The sequence below is a fragment of the Rhamphochromis longiceps genome, linkage group LG9, assembly GCF_057381845.1.
Source record: "Rhamphochromis longiceps isolate RC_006_pf linkage group LG9, R_longiceps_female_GT1.1, whole genome shotgun sequence".
NCBI lineage: Eukaryota > Metazoa > Chordata > Actinopteri > Cichliformes > Cichlidae > Rhamphochromis > Rhamphochromis longiceps.
In genome coordinates, this window is record NC_140565.1 from 30,305,869 (window position 1) to 30,320,431 (window position 14,563).

The 14,563-nt window shown below is 43.3% G+C and overlaps 1 protein-coding gene across 4 annotated transcripts in view; it reads left to right on the top strand.

Moving 5' to 3' along the window:
- Positions 1–14,563, top strand: part of LOC146662517 (cadherin-20-like) — a 96,584-nt gene that overhangs the window by 50,619 nt on the left and 31,402 nt on the right. For 3 of the 4 annotated variants that reach the window (XM_085419200.1, XM_085419199.1, XM_085419202.1), the window contains exon 1: positions 12,088–12,447. The exons of the other annotated variant lie outside the window; for it this stretch is intronic. The gene's annotated coding sequence lies outside the window, so the exon portion shown is untranslated. Of the gene's footprint in view, positions 1–12,087; positions 12,448–14,563 lie in introns of those variants that run through there. 4 annotated transcript variants of the gene reach the window in all.

Consider the following 14,563-nt stretch of genomic DNA (forward strand, 5'->3'; position numbering starts at 1 on the left):
TTATATTTGCGTCTGCTGACACATGACAGGGATGAGAAGTTAAAAAATGATGTGCAGAGTGTGCAGGTAGGGCCTGGGGTGACATTATTTCCTCCATGGCTCGCTTGACAATGTTTTGTATTAAACTGTCTATCAGATTTAATTACTCATTAACTGAAGGTGATGTTCTGGATCGCTGCAGTCCACTTTAAACCCTCAATCCAGATACAAATACTTGTACAGAATGCATGGAGGCATGTTTAAAAGCCAGACTAAATTTCTTCTGAAGGACTGGAGGAGTTCTGGGCGGCAGCAGCCTGGCCCTGCCACTAAAGGTAATAGGGTCAGACAGCTGCATATTAGCCGCGGATCATCTGCTTTGACACAGCCTTGGATCTAACTGGCGGCAGCAACCCAGATCCCATACCTGTCCGAGCAGGCATATCCCAGAACTCGCTGCATATACAGGGGACTCAGTTGCATGCCTTTTCCTCCCCAGCTTCCCAGGTACACTTCACGCCTCGTGGATTCTCCGTGCGGGCCTCATCTTCGAAGACATCCACACTCTCTTCTTGCGAAGGTTGGCAGATACATGCAAAATGCACCGAAGCAGATGAGTTGCAGAATGTGCTTGCTCTGATATACAGCACCTTCTCTCCAACCACGTGTTTTGTTAGAGGTCCATAAGTCCCGAGGAGATGGGAGGTCTGGCCATTTATTTCACAGACACTAGAGCAGATCAGACTGAGAGAGCTCCCTCTCCCCACGGCCCCTCATTTGAACAAGACAAACACAAAGCCTGTAATTAAAGATGTAACAAAAGCTCTGTCAATTGTTTTTCCTCTCATCTCCGCTGGCGTGTCGCCTTGCATTACGGCACAAAGCTTAGTCTGGCGTGCTCCGGGACTGAAGGCTGCTACGCAAGGTTCAGCTGTCCTCATATCCACTTGACTTAAAAAAAATAGCCCAGTGCCCCTTTGAAACAAGAAACACACATTCATTTGTGTTCTTCTTTTGTTTTAAGCTTCATAATATCAGGGATGGAGATAATGAAATCCTTTGGAGCTCACAGTGATTTATATTGCATGACTGAGCAGTTTGGGATTTGTTGTCTCGCTCAAGGACACTTTGAAAGCACGCATGGTTGTTGATGGACGTATGCTGGCTGTAGAGGGAATTGAACCTATGAGCAAACTTGAGTTTGTTTTTCTGCTTAAAATATTTCTTGACGACAGAGCTGCTCTGAAAGCAGAGATAATCTAATTGATTACTGGACAGAGTCGAAGATCTGCAGTGGTTGTTGAAGTAACAAAAGATACAAAGGGGACAACAAAGACACAATAACTTGCATGTTTTTCTGCTTCGTAGGAGACCACTTGGCTTTGATGGAAGGTGCATCATCTCTTACTGTCACTGTCTGTCAAAGGTGTTCATTTGCAATTGGATTTGGAAGGATAGTGTTACTGAACTCCTATAAATCATCTTCACAAAGCACTTATTAAATTAGGATAAAATTCAATGCACTATCCATTGCCAGCTCACATCTCTTACAACATATTAGACAATTCTGAACACCAAATAAATTAAAAACCTAACTACTTCTGTCCTTTTACTCCTGGAACTACACCTGCATGTAATTTCATTGTCACTGCAGCAAGGTGAAAACACTGGAATTCAGCAAAGATTCAACTTTTATTTGCAGAATGTGCAACAGAAAATTACGTTTAATAAGTCCAGTGCATCAGAGTCCAATAAGGGAATTCAAACGCCACAAAGGAATTTGACCAGGAGCAGACGTTGTGACAAAGACAGCACTACATAAACACTGACGATGAACTGGGGATTACACACAGAACAAGACAAAACCTTGTGGTGAAGTCAGCTAGGAAGCAATCCTTTAAAGTAGGATATAACAAGTGTTGTAACTACCCTAGAAAACAAAGGAGTGAAAGAAACCCAAGATAAACTCTTAGGACAGGGTCTTTGATTGATTGATTGATTGATTGATTGATTGATTGATTGATTGATTGATTGATTGATTGATAATACTTTATTCATCCTGAGGGAAATTGGGTTAAGGCTGCCAGCCTTGCCAGCGCCATCTTACCCTTCCGACCATACATACATTACACAAACATCACATGGGGAAGACAGGTCAGAGAGGTATAACAATGGAAAATGCACAACACGAGGAAAGACGGGGAGAAAAAAGAACTCCCCCCAGACTCAGCTCCAACAGGGGGATCAGTTTGAGAACAGAAAAAAACACTTCAGCACATGAATCATCACATCTCACAACATAGAAGACATAAGCTTCGAAGGCATTTGGAGGGGATGGGGGAGTGAGTTTAGGTCTGTGTCAGTGTACATACATATGTGTGTGTGTGTGTGTGTTTTGTGTTCAACCGAGAGAAAGTGTCCCTTCACCCGGTTAAGCACAAGTCAACAATCTTCGATCAACGCGGATGGCCTTGAAGGAGGAACAAAGAGTTCTGACAACAATCCTGTTATCATGGAGAATTTTGTTGTTCCAGCCAGCTTCGACCTTGGCAGGCCTTCAGCTGGTGCCAGTGGGATAGCCGCATGAGTGAAGATGGTGAATGTTTGGGTTTAGTGCGAACAACTGCATCCAATTTTTCCAGTTGGACTAATGTCCATCACTGGTCACCAAGTCTCTCAATTCCCGTTGTTCTTCTCCAAGATCTTATCCATATTGCTTTCAAAACACAGTCTGAGTACTCACAGCCCTGCCAATCGTCTATCATGTCAGCCAGCCTTATGAGATTTTGAACAGCTGTAGCCGCTTCTTGTTCTAAGCCAGGTCCGAGCCAGCTCCAGTCAACCAGAACTCTGTTATCGTGGTTCCGAAATGGTAGATGTCGTTCAATGTCTTCCATCGAGAGTGTCGCCAGACACACGACGCAACCGAGCATCGAGTACCCGGCAGCAAACGTCTCCGCAGGACAATCGGGCTCTCCCAAGCCCAGGAGGGTGTCAATTCCGTTATGAGACCAGTTGATCAAATCCATAATTCTTCTTTAGGTTTTAGAGAACAAGACTGAGAAACTCTTTGAGGGTTAGAGAATAAGCGAGACTATACAAAAGACATGAGAAGCCAAGCAAGATAAAGATAAGGGAGAGGGAGATGGAGAAAAGTGCGACCGCCTCCATCAAGAGCCAAGAGAGAAAAAAGTAATCTTTGTAATCTTTATACTGCAGAAAAAACAGTCTAGACTAGAGCATGTCATTATAGCAAACCTACAGCTCACTAAAGGGTCAAAGTTCTCACTGCCAGAGTTTAGGTTTGTCATCACCCTTACCTTCTGCCCACTGTCTATCCTCTTTACTATCCTAAAATCCCCAAATAATTCTCAAAAAAAAGCATCTCTATGAATGAATATCTGCATATATGGTGGAATCAAAGGGAAATGGCCAAGAATTTTAGTTCCCTAAGTTTTCTGATTCCACTTGTAGTCTTTCAATTTGCATTCTTGCAAAAAGAAAAGTGTATTATGAGTGTGAATGTTTTCACCAGAAGCAAATCTCAAAACCACTTGTGTCATCTGATAGTAATTTAGGTTTTTATTAGCTCTTTCATATTTATCTCCATTACTAAGCAAACAGGACGTCTAGAACCTAGATGCCCTGAAAAACGCCGCTGCTGCCATGAGTAGGCAGACTAGCTGATGGGCTTCCTGACTGCTCGATTATAAACACAGATGAGTTTTGGAGCTCTTTGAGATTAGATTCGATTGATGCTCCACTGCAGAATAAAGTGCAAAACTTTGATGTGCTTTCTGTGATGCATTTTCTTGATCTGTTTATAGGTAATGAAATTTACCATTACTGAAATAGGTTTAGGAGATGGTTCATGCACTGGGTCACTTTTCCAATGAACTTTAAAGTCCCCTGACACGATTCTGCTCCTAATAGGCCATGTCACACTGACTCCCTGACTTCAGCATCTCTACTAAATTCGAAGATGTCAATTTGGTGAATGTGGAGGTATCATATTATCCCATTTTGTGCACGGGGGATGAATTCTGGATTAATTTTCCTACAGATAATGCCAAGATCAGTCCCAGAAGTGTCACGTTTAAAAAAACTCATTCATGGCAGCAGCCAAAGTGATGGCAATTAATTCTGACTTTAGGAGCGTAGGCCTGGTTTCTTCCACGTTCGTCAATACCAAATGTTTCCACATCTCAGGATAGTTTTTGTCAGCTCCGTAAATGAGGTATTAAAATTCTTCTTTGCTTTCCGTGGCTGTCTATCCAGCACAAAAAAGACTGTTCTTTAGAAATAACTGATGGTGACGTCTCAGCTACGCCTCCAGATTCAGCAGCCCAGATTCCTACTTCGGTGTAGAGCTGAGCACAGCAGTAGAGTCATTAGAAGAGTCAGAGAGAGATGATTTCAGATCAGTCTGTCACCAACCTCTGGGCTGTGAACCGGGCATGGAGTTAATGGGAACATTATTAAATCAGCTAGAAAAACAGGTGCCAGATTTTTCCACAAATCAAGCAGCACTTCAAACCTTTGTTTTCCTGTGCTCCTTCACTTTTGCCTGTTCACTCCATTTCCATTTTCTCTTTGTAAGAATCAGTGTAACTATACAGTAAATTCATTATTCAGTATGCACTAGACGAAAACCTTTTACTACAACTTGAAACAGACTGCCAAAAACATATTAATTTGTCTTGAAAACACTGAAATAGAAAGAAACTGGCAGCTTTCTTGCCAGTTCAGTTCATTAGTTATTTATATGGCACCAATTCACAACAATAGTCAAGTCAGGGCTTTTTAAAGGGTAAGCTTAAGCCCTACGTTATAGATAGAAACCCAGCAATCCAATAATCCGCTATAAGAAGCACCTAGATCAAAATACATAAAACTACACTGAAAAATGAAATAGTCCTGATTAAATTTGTCCTTGTATAACTTTTTTTCTTTTTTAGCCAAAGTAGCTTCTCAAGCAATGAAAATGTTATCCTTTCAGACATTTAGCCCACAACCTTCAGACATTCATGTTTCCCAGAGGGTGAACCCTAACGAGTGCTGTAATCCTAAAACATTTGCCCTAAAGCCACCGTGAGGTTGACATTTGCCATGAATAGAAAGGTCAACTTTCTAATAGATAACCATGACATCTGGTGCAGGCATTCATGTTCCCCTGAGGGTGAACCCTAATGATTTTGGTTATTAGTGATTTCCCAATCACACAATTATAGGTTTCAGGTTTGAAGAGAAATGCCTCAGCAACTGTTAAGTGACTTGCTATGATATCTGCTTCAGACATTCATGTTCCCCAGAGGATAAATTTGAGTGACTATTGTTTTGTCTGATTTTGTTTTACTTGATAACCATAAAATGTTATATCTATTCATGTCCCTTTCCGGATTAGGGTTGTTTTGTTAATTTGAGAATAAACATCCAAATTTTAGGATGATTTAGTTATGATTACGAGTATAAAAACAATTTTACTACAGACAGTAAAAATAGTGGATGTAGCGTAAAAAACAGGAAGTCATTAGCAAAGGTGAGGGTAGAATCCTTGATTTTTCAGTCAGATTCACCCCTTTTATCGTCACATTGTGCATCCATTCAAATATAGTTTCACTATAGCATGTATCCCAATCTACAATTGCGTCGCTACCCCTTTATGGCAAGCAGTGATATTCTCTGATTCCATTGTTAGTCGCTTCAGTCACTCACTTCATAGTTGAGTTCAGCTTAGGGCTTGCCCACTTTGTGCTATTCAGCTAAATTTTAGGGTCTCTTAGTAGGCTACCTAATTAACGAAATTTTTAGCTCATCCAGCCAAATGGCTGATGAGCACTTATGATGTTGAGGCATCATTTCTCCGTCCACAATTCACAAAACATTACTTCTCCCACAGGATTGGTAAGAATTTCACACTTATACACAATGATCATCTAATGGGTCTTCAAAGTCGCATTTGTTACTTTCATGGGCACTTTCTCATGTTCCAGGTAATTGCTACTTCTTATACATTATTGGTCAGACTTTAGTGAAACAAGATGAATTTGTACCGGATTTGACTGTGTGGGTGCTTCCTTGACTTCTCAGTGGATTTTAATTCCTATTCGTTTGTGCAATACTGCCAACCCATGACAACAAAATCCATCACTTTCTTTCTGTACATCACAGATTACATTAACCTGTGACTTGAGTTGGACTGTGAGTCAGACATTTCTGGTATTTTTAGCCTGAGCATGTCAGCATGCTCACATTAGTGTTACCTTTAAGCTCCAAATGTGACTGTTGTAAACTGGTAGCTCATTTACAATTTTGAATGAGGGTTTTTGACTTCACTATATGCAAGCTGAAATGATTATCCCTTAATTTATAGCTGATTATTATATTCAGCTCCCTGATGCATCACTATTTACTGTTATCTGTGCTTTACCTCTTTCTGTGTCTTGTTATTCCCCCCTTTTCGTGCAGGAAGTTTGACACTAATGCCGTTTGGCGTACACTGCAAGGCTGCACAGAGGCTGGTTGTTGCTTATGAAGCTACACGAAACCAGACACACATATAAAATATGCGAGTACCTTTTTATTCCGTAGCAACTTGAAAAGTCACCAAAATGGGATTGTTCAACTTAATTGTTAAGTGCACTGATGAAAAAGTCATGTTCTTTGGCCAATCAGCAAGCACTCCAGCGGGTGGTGAAAGAAGCTGGCAGAATTATTGGAACAAGTCTGCCAGAGATCAGTAATATCTTCCCCACTCGCTGTCTGAGGAGGGTGCACAGTATCCTGCGGGACCAACATCACCCTGCGCGCCACCTTTTCCATCTGCTGCCCTCAGGGAGAAGGTACAGGTCTATACAGGCCAGAACATCCAGACTGGCCAACAGCCTGTATCCACAGGCTGTGAGGCTCCTGAACTCTCTGCCCCCCTCTCACGGACAATAACCATATCCAACTTCTTAATAGCAATGAACTGGTCTGCATTGGTGCATCATATCTTTATTCTCTTCCCCCTCCTGCCCCCCCCCTCTTTCTTAAATAGATAACTATCATATCTGATATCATATCTCACAGTACAATAATATTGAATGGGTTGCATTGTTGTATTTTGTCATGTTTCTCAGGTCTTTGTCTGAATTTCTACGAACATTATTGCTAAGGATTGTCTTATTGCATTGGAGTCACACTGGGTTAAATATGTACACTTGGGTTTTAAGGGGTATTTATTATTTTCTTCTTTTTTTTGGGTTGTATGGAAGCCCCAAACGCAATTTCATTGTTCTTGACAATGACAATAAATAAATAAATACTAAATACTAAAAGGGTTCACTGCTGCAGCCCAAGAATCTCTGACCTCCAGACAGTCTGTTTGCTAGAATAAAGCAGCAGGCACAGCTCGGGTTTTTTGGGTCGTAGACCTTCTGAGATGAACGGGTCCTTTGAAGCTTTTAGTTGCCAGGTGACAGGGGTAAAAAATGTTATGCTGTGACAGACCTCACGAGTTAGACTTCAGCGAGGACTTCATAACCAACCTAATTGTTTTCATTTTTTCCGACTAACGAGGAGTCAGCCAAGACTGGGCAGCACGAGTTTTAGAAGATGATTCTCTGTTCTTCTTTTTGGATTCATCACATTTATTTTGCCGAAAAACTTTTCATGCACAAAGCTTTGAAAGGAATCACTATGATAAGCAGAGTTTGTTTCAAGGTGGAAGAAAGTGGCGGATGGTGTTGTTTAAACCCCCGCTGAACTATTTCTTTTTCTCTGATTAGTGGATCAGTGTGGAACTACAAACACACAGAAACCTACAAAAGAAGGCATTTGTCATGTGTGTCGCTGCCTCTGGCATACCTAACATGTAATGGAGCGCGCACACCTAATTGTTATTTTGTTTACTCTAGGAAGGGGAGATCAGGACTCAGACTCAGTCAAACATGCTTATATCAGCGTCGTGAGAATTTCTTAACCAGAGATGTGTGTCTATTACTTCCACTAAGTCCTGAAGAAAATATTTTTTATGCTTATGCAAAAGTTACCAGATGCTGCCAGCGTGTGATTTAAAATACTGTTGAACAGGATGCTATTTTTCATTTGGAGAAGCATGTATTCCGTTCTTCTTTCTATATTCATTTTGTTGGCTTCGTGTAAATAATTAAGCAGGAGTAGCATTGCAGACTGGATACATTCATAATTCAGGCATTTCATGTTCTGCACGCATTCGCGTTTGTTGCTTGCATCAGTCACAACGCATGTGCGCATCCTTAATTCCTACTTCAAAAAGTTGCTCCAGTCTTTCAAATTCAGCCTCGCAGACAGGGTCACAGGGACAGAGCGCAGAGTAGGGGTTATGGGGAATGACAGAACTAGGAGGGGTAAATATCAGAGCAAGACACACTGTTCCTGAGGTTTGTGGTCCTGCTGCTTCGAGGCCCCCATGTCTCCTCAGCTCCTGTCAGCTCATCAAGGCCAAGTCGCTGCCTATTCCCGCTGGAATACCGCATCAAACAGCCCGGGGAGCCTTTTATCCCAAACAGAATGCCGCCTCTTGTCACAGCGGAGTCTCTGCAACAAGGCGTACACGGATGGCGAAGTTTAACACGGTGGAGTGAAAGTCAATACCCTGCTGAGGTGGCGTAGCTCAGACACGAGAGGGGGAAATGGTGAAAAGGTCACCGGGAAAATGGGATCTGGAAAGAGGCAGCTTATCTGAGACAATAGCACGAGAAGCAGGAAGCCAGATGAAGCCAGGCAGGCAGGCACTTAATGTCACGGTTCACTCTTTCAACCCCGTGCCAGTTCTGATGCCTCACAATTAAGGCCAAACATCTTATTTTTGTCTTTTCTACCAATTACTGTAAAGGTTACCGCATCTTGGCTTGCGTACACAAATCCTCCTTCACATGTGTGTGTGTCTCTCTCTACAAAGACACAATGACTTCCCCGTCTAATTTCCCTTTGTTTCGACCCGTAGCCAAAATCAGACATGAAAAGGCTTGACTGTGCACCCCAAAGACACAGAAGAGCTCTTTGTACTCAGGCTTGTTCTGCTCCATGCCATTTCTAATCTCGGGCAGAAGGGAAGAGAGCTGCTCCTCTTATCTTAGATGACATGGAGGCTTTGCTCCCTCTCTCTGGAGCTCTCTCATCTTGTTCTTCTGAAACCTAACCCTCTTTCATGCTTTCTCCTTGTGGTGGTTGTGGTGGCAAAGCGATACGCTGAGTGAGACTGGCTGAATTTTGTTTAGGTTATTCCGTCTGAAAGCTGTTACATGATAAGTGAGAGTAAAGAAGCCGGGTTTTACCTTCCCGGGATGGTTTTTTTTCCATCACTTCTTTGGACCTTAGCTTTGTCATTATTTTTTAATCGGCTCTCTGAAGCATGGCAGTATTGAGAGCCGTTTGAATGTGGAAGACTAGGGTTTATCAAGTGTAGGTTTCTCTACTTTCCCTTCTAGAAGGGTGGCCTTGTGAATGTCTGTCTCCCAGCCAACCCAAGGCTTTTTCTGAGAAACAATATTTGGGCTATCTGAAAAGTTCTTTTCAGAACTCTTCAGCTTACACAAAAGATAGTGCTGTGTGGATGCAGTCGGAGAGATGGATGCAGCCAATTTCTCCTGGAGAGCACTTTTACTAAAGCAACAAAAAGAACCCCCTATGGCTCCAACCCTTTCACTAATAGATCACTATTAAAACCAAACAGTAATTTTTAACTTAGAGAAATTTGGTTTTATTTATTTATTTATTTTGGTTGTTTTGTGTCATCACAATGTGGTGTTCAATTGCAGTCAACCTAATCACTATCCCGTGAGTGCTCATAATATCTCCTTGTATTATCTAATATATTTAGTTGTTTTCTTGTTTGCACAATAATTACAGAAACATGAAGTGCGACATGTGACTGCGTGGTAAATACATGAGAGATGGAGCCTGCAGACCAGCCATTAGATACAAAGTGATGCGCAGCAAGCAAACAGCTTCCTGTGTGGACGGGGCTTTACGTTGCATACCTTTAATACTTGATCGAATTTAAACTGGATGAATAAGAAAATCAGCCCAGAAAGTTTTTTTTACAGTGGAATATTAGCTAGCATAGGTGTCAGGGGTTGACTCACTTTTGAAAGCAGCTCCTGGTGGCCAATTGATGAACTGCATTTTATAATTTTGGGGGTTGTCACTCATTGCAACATCAGTCAGTTGATTGTAAAATGTTGTAATCAAGAACAAAGCTAGTGTGACTGTTTCATGTCATTGTGTGTAAGACAAACAAAAGGCAAGCAACAAAAGGAGGAATCAATAATGCAGCTTTGTTTTGAGTTGCTTCTCTAAAGATTGGCGAAAGACTGAAAAACAATCAATAAAGCGATTAGTGGTGTGGTACCAAAACCTTTAACTTCTCTGCAAGTCTAACAACCATGACATCCGCTTTCCTCACGGACGCCTCCGTTTGTTGTAAGTTGTGGCAAAAGGTGCACTGAGGTGACACAACACGTCACGGCTTTTAAAAACGTTTAGAGAAGGCGTACTTTATCCAATGCATGAAAAGCAGCGTATCCTTATAACATCCCGCATATCACAACAGAACCAAAGTCTGGCAACATGCAGAACATAGCTGTATCCAATCTATTTAAACAGCAGGTCTGGGCCATTGTGACGGGTGCCCAAAGGGACCTGTTCTCCAGACGTCCACCAACACAGACAGAGGCCCTTCCATAAGTCCTATAGGTTCAATTTGTTCTGCCAATTATTATCCTCTGCTCTGCCACAGTGATGGAAGGTGTTGTTCAGTGTGCCTGAATGCCACCCTCTCCAACAAAGAGGAAGCCCCTGCCTTTTTTCCGGGGGTCCAGTCAAGCATTCGCTAACAGATTGGCCGGGGCGCTAACCAGTCAGGTCTTCAAAGAGACAAAGACGACGGGGAGGGCAGCAAAGGAGGGGAGAGGGGTCGGTGGTGAAGAAGAATGACCTGCCAAATGAGAAAGAAGACATATTGAAAGGGACAGAGTGGGAGAGAGAAAAAACATATTGAACCGATGGAGAAGTGCAACCTTTTGACCATCTGGCTCGGTGGGTGACAACAGCCTTCATCTGTATTTTTAGAGCTGTACAACACACCAAATTACTCTGTCAGGAAGATTAAGGAGAGTCAAAGGGCTGTCGAGTGGAAAAAAAAAAAGAGCAAAGTTGTCCCAGAGGGAACAGTGGATAAACTTTGCTCCATCACTTTACTTTGTCTGTAAATACAATATGTAAACAGTTCAAACTGTGTAATGAAAGAGGAAAATAGGAAGCCAAGCAGCTGCCTAGAACACTTTCTGTGCAATATATTCTCATTTCTGTTTAAACATGGTTGAGTACATCTCCAATATGATTTCACTTTCGCTGTCCTCCTCCTGAGGAGAAATATGCAAGAGACCCGACTCCGAGAACCTCTGCATTAATTCCATGATTGCTTAAATGAAACGCTGCTATTTTCTCTCTGTCGGCGCTAAACAGGGATCAGATCTCCGTGACCATGACTAATCTTCCGCTGCGCTTATTGTGTGTATTGGTGTGCGCCCGATTTTTTTCTGGCTCTTTTTGCCAACTTGGAAAACTAATTGCTTTGATTCTGACCGCGCGAGCAGCGGAATATAATGCAGTGTAAAGCTTCATCTTTCATGCCCATAAATCCTTCTACAGATCCAGCAGTGTACAACACCGGCTCATTAAAATGCATTAGGGCAGGTTTGCCGGCATTTTCCTCTTTGTCCTCCATCCTTTTTCTGCTTCTAGTCGGTGATCTTGCACCCCTGGCAGTTGCCACACTCAGCCCATGTTGTTCCACTCCACACTGGCCACTTTATTCACTTGCAAATACCCCGAAATGAAATGGGTTGCACGCCCCTCCACAGCATACTATCTACCACCTACCTCATGCCTCTCTCGTCTCATTCCTTCATCCTTTGCTTGCTTGATTTTGCACCCCCCCCCCCCCCCCCCCCCGCTGTAATTTCACCCCTGTCCTGCTCTCAGAGCCCCCACCGCTCCCGTCCTCTTTCTCCACCTCTTCTCTACCCACTGACCAAGGTTGTAGATTGCTGGATTACGCTGGAGCCGGGGGGAGGTCGTCCCACTGATTGTAAAGAGAGGGACAATTGGTCCTTTAGTCTGATTGGGTTCCCAGATAAGCAACACCCGGGATGAGAGTGTGCAGACAGGCATGAGAGGCAGAAAGCAGTGGAGACGGAGTACACAGGCAGCACCAGAAGATCTATATTTATTTATATATACGGATGGAGAGAAGGGAAACTTTATAAAGAGGCCAGTGAGAGACGGAGTGTGGACTCGGGGTGACTTTAGGGAAGCTGATTCACTGCAGGCAAAAGCTCTCACAACTTTTACAAGGCAAATTTAGCAAGCGCGCAGGGAAAAGAAGAACAAAGAGATAAAAGGAGGAGAAAAACGAGCAGAAGGAGGAATAAAGTTAAAAAGGTAAGGCATAGATTTTAGTGTGTGCGTGTGTGTGTGTATGTGTGTGTGACTTTCACCGGTCACGTTTTGAACTGTGCCAGTAACACTTTCAAGCTGTAAACAGGGTACAGTTAGGGATGGTGTAGGTGCCACTGGGGATTCCTCAGCGATAACTGCACCCTCCGATCAATAGTTGGAATTTCTTTTGGTATGCATTAATTAATAGGGAGTGCTTAGAGAAACACGCATGTGGCTGTCAAAAGTAGGTCGTGGTGAGTATTTTTTTAGCAGAGGAGGGGGCACAACAAACTTTCCGTAGCTCCAATTCTCAGCACGTCTGTGCTGTCGCTGCTTCAAACAAGTCATGCCGAAGGAGAGGAATGCCTATCTGCTTTTAAAGGACCACTGTTTGGCATTCAGACCTCATTCGACAGCCTGAGTCGAGGTTCTAGTTTCTCAAGATGCGGGCTTTTTTTCCCTCCCCACTATCAAACCCATTAAGCTATCGCCTCTCTTGTAAGGCCCACAAATAAGATACTAGATTGGCAGGTGCGTCCTCGCAGGAGCTGACCGGCTTTTCTTGCCATTATCAGAAGCAGGATTCTCTGAAAGATGAGCATCGAGCGCTGGAATCCAAATTCACAACACCGTTCAGGTTTCTCAAATTACATTTCCAGCACAGGAAATGGGCCTAACGAGGAGCGGGGGCTTCTCCAGCTGCTAATTTGAAAGGATCCGTCCCCAAGACGCCGCGGTTTAATTTGTGACACTGATTGCAAACTTTTCCAGATGACGCTTATGAACTGTGACATCATTTCCATGCACCAGTGCCCGGGATGAATGCCAGTTTGTGTGATTTAATTTCTCAATAAATGACAAGGCTCCTTTTATGGCCTCTACTGAGCGATGAATGAACTGAATGTGCATCGAAGGAGGAGATAGAGGCTAAAACTACAGTAGAGATGGAATGAAAGAGCCTTACGGAAAGTTAAAAATAAGCTGGAGCGGTACAGTAGCACAGATGTTCAAAAAGAGGGAAGAATGATGAAAGGGTGAATAGATTAGTTTTGTTACCAAGCTTCTGAAGCTCAGCCAGAACACAAAGAGAAGCAGAGTGTGGAGGGAGGGAGGAGTAATTAAAAACACCTTACAGTAAATGAGCTGCAGGGAGGGAGACGCTCGTTGCGGCGCAGCGGTGGCGGCGTGCACAGCTGCACGGGCCGAGCATCCCACAATTAAAGAAGCGGGTTCAAAGCCGGGCCCACGCCAGCATCTGTGTCCTGAGGGGGTCCAAGGTTGGAGGAAGGAAGGCGAATACAGGGTAGCAGCCTGATGGGCACACACACACACAGGCATGCTGTGAACTTATATTCATACCAGCACACAAACAACTGTGTGATCTTGAGAGAGTTCGGCCAGATTGCACACACCCCCCCTCTCTTAGCTCGATGCTGCCTTTGAAGGCTCACCCTGTGAGCCAGCTCAGGAAACTGGGTCTTTGCTCCAGGCAGTGACGGTATAGAAACCACAAGAAGTGGTCAGCTTTATCCACACACATACAAACCACACCAGAGGCCACGCTGAAGTAAAGGCCTGTTTATTAAAAGTTAGCGCACGCAGCAGCCGAGTCTCCGTTTAATTACACGTAAATCAGTAAATAAACATTCAGAAATATACAAAAAACGACACTTCTATAGGGAATACAGCCCGTCACGCTCGGCCCTGGAAGTAAAATTAGATTCAGAAAGCCCTTCTGCATTTTGTAACAGCAGCCGCTCGGCTTATTGTGTTCGGCTTAGTGAAAGACACTTTCTCATGCCGGTTCTGCATCTCAAAAAAGTGCATCAAGGCAGCAACCTCGCCTGGGTCGGCGATATTCAGACCTTCCACATGACCATCGCTCTTCACCATGCAAAATCAATTGTGGTTAACAAATTGGCCGTGACGTTTTGCCCTGCCGGGGTGGGTGGATCCCTTTTTCATGGGTCCACCCAGTTTTTAAGAACCTTTTTCCACAGTCTGGGAGGCCTCTTTTTAAAGCTGAGGTGAGTGGAGCAAAGACATGGCCACTGTGAAATTAACACTTAATAATGCTCCACATAACACTTGAACAGGGTGAACCCATACTAATGTGCCA